At 42.1% G+C, this 14,671-nt stretch overlaps 1 pseudogene across 1 annotated transcript; it reads right to left on the bottom strand.

The window, feature by feature from the left end:
• Positions 1–1,440: 1,440 nt before the first annotated feature.
• On the bottom strand, positions 1,441–13,699 carry LOC310878621 (dematin-like; annotated as a pseudogene). The gene is made up of 11 exons (XR_014571105.1): positions 13,567–13,699; positions 13,330–13,418; positions 11,495–11,625; positions 10,870–10,970; positions 10,118–10,222; positions 9,874–9,932; positions 9,031–9,077; positions 8,152–8,207; positions 4,162–4,214; positions 2,373–2,453; positions 1,441–1,891 (listed from the first exon to the last, which is right to left on the bottom strand). The product of XR_014571105.1 is annotated as a dematin-like (transcript).
• Positions 13,700–14,671: the final 972 nt, after the last annotated feature.

The raw sequence follows: 14,671 nt of genomic DNA, 5'->3' as shown, positions 1-14,671 counted from the left end.
ACGGCATCTCATAATAACATACATTGCATTTTAAAGATAATGAAGATTTTAACAATCTATTTTTAACAACGATAACGTCACTCAGACATGATGTATACGCCATGAATGCATAAATTAGTACACGTGTGATTTGGAGGTGCAAATCACTTTTACATTTCAACTAAAAGGCGGTTGCATGTACTGTATGTATAATTATGTACTGTATGTATAATTATGTACTGTATGATGTGAAATACAATACAAGGAGGAAGGATGAGCTAGAGATATCAAGGCCCGGTGTTTTACCAAGCAAGTTGAAGCGACGGTGGTTATTATTATATTTGTTTAAGTGCAGCAATCCTGTCGGCTCTCCACGTGGAGTGTAAATGCATGTGAATACAGTGAGTTATTGGGTTGTTAATGTAGACTCATGGGTTAGCTATTAGCAGAGTGTATAATGGAGTTTGTATACATACTTAACTATAACCTTTTTCTACACAGTTTTATATTTTATACTTTGTCGCATAATATTGTCGCCACACCAAAAATGACATATTTCCAGTCATTGTTTTTTGCAGAGTGAGCAACACTGTTGTGCGATGATATAGAACCTGTTATAGGCGTCGTTTGGAAGCTGTATTGGTTTTCCAAAGGATGGCTGAGGAAGAGCAGCCCCTTTTTATTAGCTTTATGTTAGCCTGAAAAGAGACCTGTGCTTTTCTGGGTGGAACAAACTAGCTGTTGGAAGCCGACCTCCTATTGGTTGACCAACCCGCCCCCCCAAATATCTTCACAGAAAATAGCTGATCTACAAGCGTAGTGCGACACATGAAGTTTGTAGATCTGGTATTCCCCCCTGCATAAACGCACACACACACAGATCTCAGCCAATCAAAGCCTGTATCTTCCCCAGCCATCACTTAGTGTAAGTAGTGTGACATAGTAGATGATGAACAAGACTTAAAGCCTATCATTTATACTTTGCTCTTCCGACGGTGTCGCGCCGAAAATGAAGTGCTGACGTACGAGCTCACAACACTGTCGCTGATGGCGGCGTTTCTCAACCTGTGGGCCGCGACGGTATTGCAAGTGGGCCCCCAAATAATTGACAAACCACTTTGATTTTATTGATGATAAATGTCCTTTTAAAACGAGATAAAATAAACATAGTCTAGAAATGCACCCAGATGGGTGGTCCAGATTTTAACCCATTCTGACCGGGCACCCATTTTGGTGTTGGCATCATGTTATGCTTTAGCTATTGAAAAATAGCAGATCTACAAGCTCATATCGCGCCACCGAGTGGCGCGATACGAGCTTGTAGGTCTGCTATTTTTGAAAAATCGAAGAACGACTGACATTTTTTAGAATCTGATCTCAGGTCAGAATGGGTTCATCAGACCAGTGTGTGTCCGGCGGAAACCTCGTATGAATCTGATCTCAGGTCAGAATGGGTTAAAGTGTGCCGCGACGTTGTGAGCTTGTATGTCGTCGATTTCATTCGCTGCGCGACACAGTCGAACGATGGAAGTATACGTTAGGCTCAAACAGTGGATATGTTGAGTTAGTCAGTGCAGAATATTTAGATTAGATATAGTTATACATCACATGTTTCATGTCATGTTATGTTATGATGTAGTGATAGTGACATTAATGTGATGTGTTTTGTAGCTCTCTGGGTTTTCATTCTCCTCAGGCAGGGCAGTAGCGCGGTACGTACGACGTTTGTTTCTTTGTTTGTTTGTTTTGTTCAGAAGAAGGAAAATAGTATACGGGTCGTCGCTTCTTCCTCTTCCTGTTAGAAAAGTGAGACTCTCTTCTTGAGTTCGTTTCGTTTCCACAGCGACATGCGGTCGAACTCGGCGATGGGCATGCCGAACAGCCGCTGGAACTCCTCGGTAGACAGGTGCCTCTGCAACGACAATGAGTGTTGATCAGTGAGCAACTAGGTCTATGAAAACAAGCCCCAAAATAAGTGACTATAGAGCGTCACAGTCCCTCCCCCTTTCATGACGACGCCAGGCCCAGGAAATGAATCTCAATGCATTTTTCCCATAGGCATTTCGAAACGTATTTATTTAAAGACCTTTTAAGCACCGTACGAAGCCAACTCTTGTCGTGACAAATCATGACAACACACACAATGTAACGTGACCAAACAAATAATTACAAAGAAGAAAAACAACAAAACAAACTAATTCTGTGTTTGGCCGGAAGAATTGTGTTTGTTGTCATGATTTGTCACGACAAGAGTTGGCTTTGTCCGTGGTTGTAAACGTCTTTAAATAAATACCGTTAAAGAGTTAGGGTAAGTGATATTATTTTGTTAAAATAAGTGTCAAATCTCCCCCCAAAAAAGTCTCACACACAGACACCGATCATGTGCAACATACCTCCAGGCGCATTCGTTCAACACCTGGCGGTAGCTTACAGCGCCCTCTGTGGGTCACAATGAGTGATTCATAGGGGTAGATCTGAGTAGACAGAAGTAGACAGACAATATTTCATCATTTAATGTTAGTTTGAATGCTTCAGGATTTCCCAATTATAGGGCAGTTGCATTCTGATTAATGTACAGGATGAATATCGTTGATGATGTCGGGTGGAAAACTTGTCCAAAACCATAATTTTTTTCATGAATACTAAGCATGTGGAAACCCTTTTTTGGGTTTTCACCTTTCAAGACGGGAAACCCATTTTTGGCTTGTTGGGTGTATATATTTATTTATGTTTATGTCATTTTTGAAGGTCAGGACATTTTAACTGAGTGAAAATAGCAGATCTACAACCTCGCATGTTGCATCGTGGCACATTGTTGTGAGCTTGTAGATCTGCCATTGTCACTAGTTTTGCGAGACCACTCTTGCATGACTTAATTGTCTGGTGTAATTTATAAAAAATAAATCACACCCGTGTGAAGTGAGGGGCGCTAATATATTAAAGTCTAACTCATGTTGAATAGGCCAGGGGTTCTCAACCCGTGGGTCGCGACCCCTCGGGGTCAAATTATGTTGGGGGGTCCCCAAATTATTAAATAAATAAATAATAATAATAACTGAATGGCTGGAAAATGAATTGTTTACATAGTACGTGCATAAACTTTCCTTAATGATTATATCTGCTTTCAGTATTCATTTATGATGTATTTTCTCTATTATTGAGGCTATTTTTGCAGTCAGTGTAAGTATTGGTGGTGGGGAGGGGGGGGGGGGGGGGGGGGGGGGGGGGCGGGGGTCGCGAGACATGGCCAAAGCATTTCCGGGGGTCCCCAGCCAAAAACGTTGAGAACCCCTGGATTAGGCGATGTAATGGTGATGTAAAACAAACGGTGCAAACACAAACATTAAATGCCATTAACAATAAAGAGACAATATGACATAAATGACACATTATGACATACATTTTCCCTTCATTGTCAATGGCGTTTACAAAACAAACATTGAACTAAAGACAAACATTAAACCTGTGTATAGGAGGGGCTAGCGTCCCTCAATAAGAACAACAACAAAAAAAAGGTTGAAACATGAAGATGGATAAATATGCTGTGGTCGACAGTTAGAGTGCCTTCGCCTTCCGGATCGAATGACTGTATTGATTCTTATATATTGATTTTATGAAATTTGAAACTCTAATGACCGAATCCAGCACAATGTATGTTCTGTCTTGCACACCGCGCAATAAACCTGGTATCTCTAAGTCAGCTTATTGTGTAAAGCCATTTTTCTTTGTACTTATAGGTCTTTGCCTATAATGACATCACGCCCCAACATAGTGACGACCGGTTGAAAGTTGTTAAGCACCGAGGAAAAATAATCACACCCGTGTGAAGTGAGGGGCTGTTATACATCTCCTATACATCCTGTTTTCTTATACATGCATCTTAACCCATTCTGACCTGAGATCAGATTCATACGAGGTTTCCGCTGGACACACACTGGTCTGATTAACCCATTCTGACCTGAGATCAAGATTCTAAAAAATGTCAGTCGCTCTTCGATTTTTCAAAAATAGCAGACCTACAAGCTCGTATCGCGCCACTCGGTGGCGCGATATGAGCTTGTAGATCTGCTATTTTTCAATAGCTAAAGCATAACATGATGCTAACACCAAAATGGGGTGCTCCGGTCAGAATGGGTTAATATACATCATCTCAGTCTGGCCAATCACAATTTGCGTCCTCACTTTTGTCTTGTGTGTTTGTGATGTCTTCATAGACATAGGAGGGGCTAGCGCCCCTCAAAAACAAACAAATGAGAGCAAGTTGACACGCAGCCTGTGAGCTTAATGTACTTACTGTACATCTGAGAGAGCTTTGTGACTAAATAACTACATTGGATCCATTTTGGAACGCCTGTTCTTTCTTCTCACATTTCCTGAAAAGTATAGCTATAGTTTTGAACATACTGGGTTTCCAGCTGACAGGAGAGTGATTGATTGATGAGGAGATGTATGTACAGTATGTATAGGATATATATATATATATATATATATATATATATATATAGATATATATATATATAGATATATGTATAGGATGCATATACGTAGAACACACCCACTTTTGTTCCAGGATGCTGGGCAGTGAGTGTTCCTCTGTCCATCCTCTCCCCTCCGAGAATCTCCGTTCTACACACACACACACACACACACACACACACACACACACACACACACACACACACACACACGTGTGTAGATGGGCAATTTCTCAGTGCACGCGTGCAGCACAACACCAGCGCGCAACTAATAAGTCATTTAAAGCACATCAAGTAAACAAAGACGAAAAACAACAGCATTTAATGACAAATACAATGCAGTAAGAGCGCACAAAATACCACACATAGAATTGTGTTGTAGGCAAACATTCATTCATTCATGAATGAATGAATGAACTTACTTAACATGCATATCGTTAGCCTCATAGGATAAATGCATAAGTCATTTTTTATGATTTTCGGATAATAAGGAAAAACACATTTTCTCGCAAGTATGTAAGAGTTTTTAATGCAGATTTTTACAATGGTTTCCTGAGGGGTTAACAAAATGTTTTTTACAAAAAGATAAACATGAGAGTCATTCCATAACAAAAAAAAAGTGACCTTAGGGCCATTTTCAAGAAAATAATCTGTGACTTAGGCATTTTTTAATACATGTCTACTAAACACCTGGGGGTCTATTAGAGTGATGTTAACTCCATACTAAACACCTGGGGGTCTATTAGAGTAATGTTAACTCCATACTAAACACCTGGGGGTCTATTAGAGTGATGTTAACTCCATACTAAACACCTGGGGGTCTATTAGAGTGATGTTAACTCCATACTAAACACCTGGGGGTCTATTAGAGTGATGTTACCATACTAAAACACCTGGGGTCTATTAGAGTAATGTTTAACTCCATACTAAACACCTGGGGGTCTATTAGAGTAATGTTAACTCCATACTAAACACCTGGGGGTCTATTAGAGTGATGTTAAACTCCGTACTAAAACACCTGGAGGGTCTATTAGAGTGATGTTAACTCCATACTAAACACCTGGGGGTCTATTAGAGTGATGTTAACTCCATACTAAACACCTGGGGGTCTATTAGAGTGATGTTAACTCCATACTAAACACTTGGGGGTCTATTAGAGTAATGTTAACTCCATACTAAACACCTGGGGGTCTGTTAGAGTAATGTTAACTCCATACAGAACACCTGGGGGTCTATTAGAGTGATGTTAACTCCATACTAAACACCTGGGGGGTCTATTAGAGTAATGTTATCACTCATACTAAAACACCTGGGGGTCTGTTAGAGTAATGTTAACTCCATACAGAACACCTGGGGGTCTATTAGAGTGATGTTAACTCCATACTAAACACCTGGGGGTCTATTAGAGTAATGTTAACTCCATACTAAACACCTGGGGGTCTATTAGAGTAATGTTAACTCCATACTAAACACCTGGGGGTCTCGTTAGAGTAATGTTAACTCCATACAGAACACCTGGGGGTCTATTAGAGTGATGTTAACTCCATACTAAACACCTGGGGGTCTGTTAGAGTAATGTTAACTCCATACTAAACACCTGGGGGTCCTATTAGAGTAATGTTAACTCCATACTAAACACCTGGGGGTCTGTTAGAGTAATGTTAACTCCATACAGAACACCTGGGGGTCTATTAGAGTGATGTTAACTCCATACTAAACACCTGGGGGTCTGTTAGAGTAATGTTAACTCCATACAGAACACCTGGGGGTATATTAGAGTGATGTTAACTCCATACTAAACACCTGGGGGCTCTGTTAGAAGTAATGTTAACTCCATACAGAACACCTGGGGGTCTATTAGAGTAATGTTAACTCCATACAGAACACCTGGGGGTCTATTAGAGTGATGTTAACTCCATACTAAACACCTGGGGGTCTATTAGAGTAATGTTAACTCCATACTAAACACCTGGGGTCTGTTAGAGTAATGTTAACTCCATACAGAACACCTGGGGGTCTTTAGAGTGATTGTTAACTCATACTAAACCACCTGGGGGTCTATTAGAGTAATTGTTAACTCCATACTAAACACCTTGGGGTCTGTTAGAGTAATGTTAACTCCATACAGAACACCTGGGGGTCTATTAGAGTGATGTTAACCTCCATACTAAAACACCTGGGGGTCTGTTAGAGTAATGTTAACTCCTACTAAAACACCTGGGGTCTGTTAGAGTAATGTTAACTCCATACAGAACACCTGGGGGTCTATTAGAGTGATGTTAACTCCATACTAAACACTTGGGGGTCTATTAGAGTGATGTTAAACTCCATACTAAACACCTGGGGGTCTGTTAGAGTAATGTTAACTCCATACAGAACACCTGGGGGTCTATTAGAGTACTGTTAAACTCCCATACTAAACACCTGGGAGTCTGTTAGAGTAATGTTAACTCCAATACTAAACACCTGGGGGTCTGTTAGAGTAATGTTAACTCCATACAGAACACCTGGGGGTCTATTAGAGTGATGTTAACTCCATACTAAACACCTGGGGGTCTATTAGAGTGATGTTAACTCCATACTAAACACCTGGGGGTCTATTTAGAGTGATGTTAACTCCATACTAAACCACCTGGGGGTCTATATAGAGTAATGTTAACTCCATACTAAACACCTGGGGGTCTATTAGAGTAATGTTAACTCCATACTAAACACCTGGGGGTCTATTAGAGTGATGTTAACTCCATACTAACCACCTGGGGGTCTGTTAGAGTAATGTTAACTCCATACTAAACACCTGGGGTCTGTTAGAGTAATGTTAACTACATACTAAACACCTGGGGGTCTATTAGAGTGATGTTAACTCCATACTAAACACCTGGGGTCTATTAGAGTAATGTTAACTCCATACAGAACACCTGGGGGTCTATTAGAGTAATGTTAACCTCCATACTAAACACCTGGGGGTCTATTAGAGTAATGTTAACTCCATACTAAACACCTGGGGGTCTGTTAGAGTAATGTTAACTCCATACTAAACACCTGGGGGTCTATTAGAGTAACTGTTGTTTCGCTGTGTATGCAATGTAAAAATGCCCAAGTCACACAAAGTGAGTTAGGCGGCAACGTAAAAATGCTCAAATCACACAAGTGACTTAGGCAGATCATCATTTTGAAGATTGTGAGCTTTGTGATTGGCTGAGGACATAGGCGATGATCCAGAACGATGCAGCAGCCCCAGGAGATCACCTGTATGCAGAAATCTCAATTTCGCCAAAAAATGACTTAGGCATTTATCCTATGAGGCTAACGATATGTTAATGTAAGTTAGGCGTTTTGAACCAGTGGTCCTTGAGTGGTCCTTAAGGAGGTTCCAGGGTGGTCCCCGCTAAATGATGGAGAGTTGGTAACCAAATGGACCGTTATTAGATCTTTAACTCTTGAAACCAAATGGACCATTTGGTTTCATTTACCACTATTATTATACTATTTTAGTTAAATTATTGTTAAAACATCTGCATTACTTAATTTACAAGAAGTCTACACAATAAAAATAAAAACATAATTCTTTAGTCTTGGGTCTAAGAGAAGGCTAAATGTCGTTCAAACGGTGGTTCCGTGGCTCAAATGCCGAATAAATAATGGGCCTTGAAATGAAAGCGGTTGAAAACCACTGCGTGAGGCTGTTAATGGTCACATGCACATTCAACACAGACACAACAGACAACATTCACAGAGAAACCTACCTGGGCACTCTGTGAAGACAAAACCAAGACATTAGGATGAGATGAATCACAGACTGCACTTTAACACCGTTCAAACATAATTACATTAAACATTACTACAACATTGCCTTTAAGTGATCTTATATTTTTTGTTATTCATGTCCTCACTGTATTGCATTACTGCTTGTTTTTTAATGTCGTTGCCTTGCTTTTCTTTTATGCTTTGCTTTTCTTTTATTCTCCATTGTTCTGTAAAGCACTTTGAGCTGCATTTTGATGTCATGAAAGGTGCTATACAAATAAAGTTTTATTATTATTATTATTAAAGGTATATTCAGTGATTTCAACTTAATTCAAATATCACTTATCTTTTTGTTTTGTTGTGACAATCCTCTCTACCATAAGAGTGTGCTGACCATATAAGGAGTTCCTCCCTGTCCCCCAGTTAACCCCTGGGGGTCAAAAAACCTTAGGTTTCGTTTTTGGCTCTCTATCCTGATTGGATGAATGGCTTAGGTCCCAGCCAAAAACGAAACCTAAGGTTTTTTTGAGTGAAATCACTGAATATACCTTTAATAACATAACCACAACTATGTACTAACCCAATTAATAACATAACCACAACGATGTACTAACCACATGAACCCTGTTCTGTGGGAAGAACATTCAGAGAACATCTTTTGGCGATCTACAAGCTCACAACGTGTCGCGTTTACGGCACGCTGCAAGCTTGTAGATCGGCTATTTTAGAAGAATCTAAGCTTTTATCAAAGACAATTTCATTAGCATGCGAGTGCTCTACATTATAAGTTACTAAATAACATAATATATAACCATGTGAGAGAGCTTACCAGCTTGTCCCCTTCTCTGCCTCCGTGGCGAACTCCGCTGACTGCATCTGCACATAAATCACACCCGTGCTGAAGTGAGGGGCACTCTTATCATCATCATACATCTCCTCATTCCGGCCAATCACAATTTGCATCTTCAATTTTTTTATGGCCCTCACTTTTGAGAGGGCGCTATAGCTAGGTTTAATGTTTGTCTTTAGTTCAATGTTTGTTTTATAAACGCTGTTGACAATGAAGGGGAAAATGTACGTCATTTTGTCCCAAACATTACATTTGGTTTCCATTTGTAAAGTCTCAGAGTCCCACATTGGGGGTCAATGAAATTTAAAAAGGTTTGAGAACCACTGGTTACACTAAATGGAACAGAGTCTTAACCATTTCAGGCGAGAACCCCTTTTGGTGTTTTAAACATTATGTTATAATTTAGCTATTGAAAAATAGCAGATCTACAAGCTCATAGCACGCCACGCGCTATGAGCTTGTAGGTCTGATATTTTGAAAAATCATGAAAATGTGTCGCAAATCTTTGATATATATTATTTCAGAGCGAACATTTCTAACTCAAATCTTTGCTTCTGAGGGGGTCCCTGGAACTATTCATATTTTCAGATGGGGGTCGGTGGCCAAATAAATTCATATAATTCTGGGGGTCCTTGACATGAAATATTGAGCACCACCGATATAAAAACATGAGGTTTTATTCCGACATCAGGCCTAAATGGGTTAATTAGTATAATTAGTTAAGACCTGTGAAGGAAGTAACGAATGAGGCCTGTGTTTCTTTCCAACATGGCTGTTATGCACAGAGCCTGTTTTATTTTGTATAAATACACACACTCTTACCCTGGTCAGGCCTGATCGAGGGGAGGACTGGCATTGACTCGGAGTCGCAGATATACCTGCTAGCAAAAGAGGCCCAGTGAGAACAACAACAACAACAACAACGATTATATATACATCAAATAATAAAAGCACCAGAACATAAACAACGGGTCCTTACTGGAGTGCATGTGTGTTCTGTCAGGAACAACATAAGGAACAACATAAGGAACAAACATAAGGAACAACATAAACAACGGGTCCTTACTGGAGTGCATGTGTGTTCTGTCAGGAAGCGACTGGGTCTTCCTACGGAAGTTTATCTCGTTCTGTTTCTCGTTCTCCTCTTTCAGGATCAGCCGACCATGTTGGACTGGATCTATAGAACAGGGTCATACAGAACAGAACCAGACATTCAGTCCATGTTGGACTGGATCTATAGAACAGGGTCATACAGAACAGAACCAGGCATTCAGTCCATGTTGGACTGGATCTATAGAACAGGGTCATACAGAACAGAACCAGGCATTCAGTCCATGTTGGACTGGATCTATAGAACAGGGTCATACAGAACCATGTTGGACTGATCTATAGAAACAGGGTCATACAGAACAGAACCAGGCATTCAGTCCATGTTGGACTGGATCTATAGAACAGGGTCATACAGAACAAGGCATTCAGTCCATGTTGGACTGGATCTATAGAACAGGGTCATACAGAACAGAACCAGGCATTCAGTCCATGTTGGGACTGGATCTCATAGAACAGGGTCATACAGAACCATGTTGGACTGGATCTATAGAACAGGGTCCATGTTGGACTGGATTTTATAGATCAGCACATTCAGTTCACACATTCAGTTCGCACGCACGCATGCACAGACACACAGACACAAACACACACAGACACACACACACACACACACACACACACACACACACACACACACACACACACACACACACACACACACACACACACCACACACACACACACACACACACACACACACACACCCACACACACCCCTCTCCAGCTCCTGTAGGTTCAGTGTTTTAACGTCCTCCGTCAGGTCTTCAATTCATCTTCCTCCTGCAGCTTCTTCTTCCTCCACTCGATCTCTGTCAATCACAACATCATCATCATCATCATCATCATCCACTTAATCTGTCAATCACAACAACATCATCATCATCTGTCTGCCCCTTCATATTAAGTCTGCTTCCCTCCTTAGAGGCCTTTAAGTCTTTACTCAAATACCCATTTCTTCTCCCTGGCTTTCAATGTCTGACCTAATTAACCTGTGTACTTTTTTGTGTTGCTTTGATTTTGTTTTACTATGTCACTTGTGTCATGTTTCCTCTACAGCACTTTGGGTTGGCCTCCTGGTCTTTGAAAATGTGCTCTATAAATAAAACTTGATTTGATTTGATTTGATCATCCACTTAATCTGTCAATCACAACAATATCATCATCATCATCATTATCCACTCAGTCTATCAATCACAACAAGAACACAATCACACAACCAGCTCACATATTTATTATTATTATATGACTGATTATGTGCGCGTGTGTGCGAGTGCGTGCGTGCGTGCGTGCGACCCGTGCGTGCGTGTGTGGCGTGCGTGAGTGCGTGTGTTACCCATAGTGGCCAGTGAGGGGGGACAGGGCCAGTACTCCGTCTCTATCTTGGAGGGCAGGTTGGGGTCTGGTTTCTGAGCTGCTGGGTACTTGGAGGACTGGAGGATGCTTCCTCCACGTGTCTGCCACCATCTGGAGTGTGAAACACGGCAAGATGGTTAAGTTTCTACAGTGAGAAAGGCTGCATGGAGATCTCTGCATCTGCCTGTCTGTGTCCCACATGGAGATCTCTGTATCTGCCTGTGTCCCACATGGAGATCTCTGTATCTGCCTGTCTGTCTGTGTCCCACATGGAGATCTCTGTACCTGTCTGTCTGTGTCCCACATGGAGATCTCTGTATCTGTCTGTCTGTGTCCCACATGGAGATCTCTGTATCTGTCTGTCTGTGTCCCAGCATGGAGATCTCTGTATCTGTCTGTCTGTGTCCCACATGGAGATCTCTGTATCTGTCTGTCTGTGTCCCACATGGAGATCTCTGTATCTGTCTGTCTGTCTGGTGTCCCACATGGAGATCTCTGTATCTGCCTGTCTGTCTGTGTCCCACATGGAGATCTCTGTATCTGTCTGTCTGTCTGTGTCCCACATGGAGATCTCTGTATCTGTCTGTCTGTGTCCCACATGGAGATCTCTGTATCTGCCTGTCTGTCTGTGGTCCCCACATGGAGATCTCTGTATCTGTCTGTCTGTGTCCCACATGGAGATCTCTGTATCTGCCTGTCTGTCTGTGTCCCACATGGAGATCTCTGTATCTGTCTGTCTGCCTGTGTCCCACATGGAGATCTCTGTATCATGCCTGTCTGTGTCCCACATGGAGATCTCTGTATCTGTCTGTCTGTCTGTGTCCCACATGGAGATCTCTGTATCTGCCTGTCTGTCTGTGTCCCACATGGAGATCTCTGTATCTGTCTGTCTGTCTGTGTCCCACATGGAGATCTCTGTATCTGTCTGTCTGTCTGTGTCCCACATGGAGATCTCTGTATCTGTCTGTCTGTCTGTGTCCCACATGGAGATCCTCTGTACCTGTCTGTCTGTGTCCCACATGGAGATCTCTGTATCTGTCTGTCTGTGTCCCACATGGAGATCTCTGTATCTGTCTGTCTGTGTCCCACATGGAGATCTCTGTATCTGTCTGTCTGTGTCCCACATGAGATCTCTGTATCTGTCTGTCTGTGTCCCACATGGAGATCTCTGTATCTGTCTGTCTGTCTGTGTCCCACTGGAGATCTCTGTATCTGTCTGTCTGTGTCCCACATGGAGATCTCTGTATCTGTCTGTCTGTCTGTGTCCCACATGGAGATCTCTGTATCTGTCCGTCTGTGTCCCACATGGAGATCTCTGTTCTGTTCTGTCTGTCTGTGTCCCACATGGAGATCTCTGTATCTGTCTGTCTGTCTGTGTCCCACATGAGATCTCTGTATCTGCCTGTCTGTCTGTGTCCCACATGGAGATCTCTGTATCTGTCTGGTCTGTCTGTGTCCGCACATGGAGATCTCTGTATCTGTCTGTCTGTCTGTCTGTGTCCCACATGGAGATCTCTGTATCTCCCTGTGTGTGAACAGGGCAAACAGACTGACTGTGAGAAGTGGACTCAGTTTGCCCTCTTCAGACACAGGCAGATGCAGACTGTGCAAAGTGGACTGGTTAAGTAGGCAGGTGTCAGGTGTGGGGTTGCCATGGCAAACAATTGTCTGAGACAGAGGCTGGAAATTACACCAGCAGTGTAGGGGATTTAAGGCTGATTAGGCACACTGGTACTGTGCATTACTGTCAGTCACTCTGGAATATAGGAGCGTCTGCTAAAGGCCTACGTTGTAAACGGTAAACATGGTACATACCTTGTTTGTAGATGGGGGGGTTTCTTAAACATGGTACATACCTTGTTTGTAGAGATGGGGGGTTTCTTGTATAAAGTCGGCACCATTGTCTGAAATACAGGATTAGAAAAGACAAATCAATTCATATGTTTAACTTAACTTGTTTTTAACAAAGCAATATCAGTGTCAGTGTGAGAGCGAGTGAGAGAGATCAGACAGAGAGAGAGAGAGAGAGAGAGAGAGAGAGAGACGGTGTACCTGGCCTATGGAAATGTTGTTGGCTGGCGCTAATTTTGCGGCCAGCTTGTTGCAGTTGCAGCGTGGAGCCTCCAGGAGAGGAAGTCTCACTTTCTGCCTTGCACACTTTCATCTGAACCTGAAACACAGTCATGGAGTCACAACGTGTTGTGTTATTTATTTACATGTTGTTGTTGTTGTTGTGAGGAGATGCTGCTGATTATGGAGTTACAACGAGTTGTGTTATTTATTTACATGTTGTTGTTGTTGTGACGGAGATGCTGCTGATCATGGCCGCTGTCCATGGTGCTGAACTCTCTTCTTTCTCCACCATTATTGGTGGGTATGTTATACTTATAATGTTATACTTTAGCTATTGAAAAATAGCAGATCTACAAGCTCATAGTAGTGCCGGGCTATTGAACTTGTAGGTCTGCTATTTTTGAAAAATCTTGGGGGTCCTTGACATGAAATGTTTGAGAACCACTGACATAGTAGCCTCGGAAACCCAGACGTTTACTGACATAGAAACATGAGGTTTTTCAGAAAACTGATTTAGAAGACATTTGTAAAATTGTTCCCAGGTCTAAATGGGTTTATGGACTCTCAGCACAACCCTATCGGTCAGCCACCGGCAAGTTGCAAGTTGGGAACCTATAGTATGCAATACCCGTTGTCATAGCATCCGTTTTAACTGTCTATCTGTGTCCCTTTTGTGCCCATATAGGTTTCCATGGCAGTCATTTGGCTGAGGCAGATGCTGGGAATTCTATACAGGTGAGGGGACTTTAGCCTGGTTAATAAACCAGACTAATATCGCACGGACCGCGGGATATTAGTCTGGGGAGGCTCAGCTTGGATTTCATTTCCAGGGGGCGGGTTGAAACATTTTCTCTTTGACACAATTGGTCAGAGCTACTGTCAGTCAAAGGTCTCAAGCATTGAAAGTCACTGTACCAAAGCCCGCCCATATTGCATACCGTGTCCGATTGGCCGCACCCATTTCTCTGGTGTAGGAAATGGGCGTACAATTGAGCCTCTCCAGACCGTAATCCGCCGGCAGGCAATTTTGTTTTTGCCAACGGCTGATTCGGTCTGGTTTATTAACCAGGCTAAGGGGACTTAG

This window comes from Protomyctophum parallelum (genome assembly GCF_964188405.1).
Source record: "Protomyctophum parallelum genome assembly, chromosome: 21".
Taxonomy (NCBI): domain Eukaryota; kingdom Metazoa; phylum Chordata; class Actinopteri; order Myctophiformes; family Myctophidae; genus Protomyctophum; species Protomyctophum parallelum.
The sequence above is the reverse complement of the archived record's forward strand: the minus strand, read 5'-3'. Positions and strand labels throughout refer to the sequence as shown.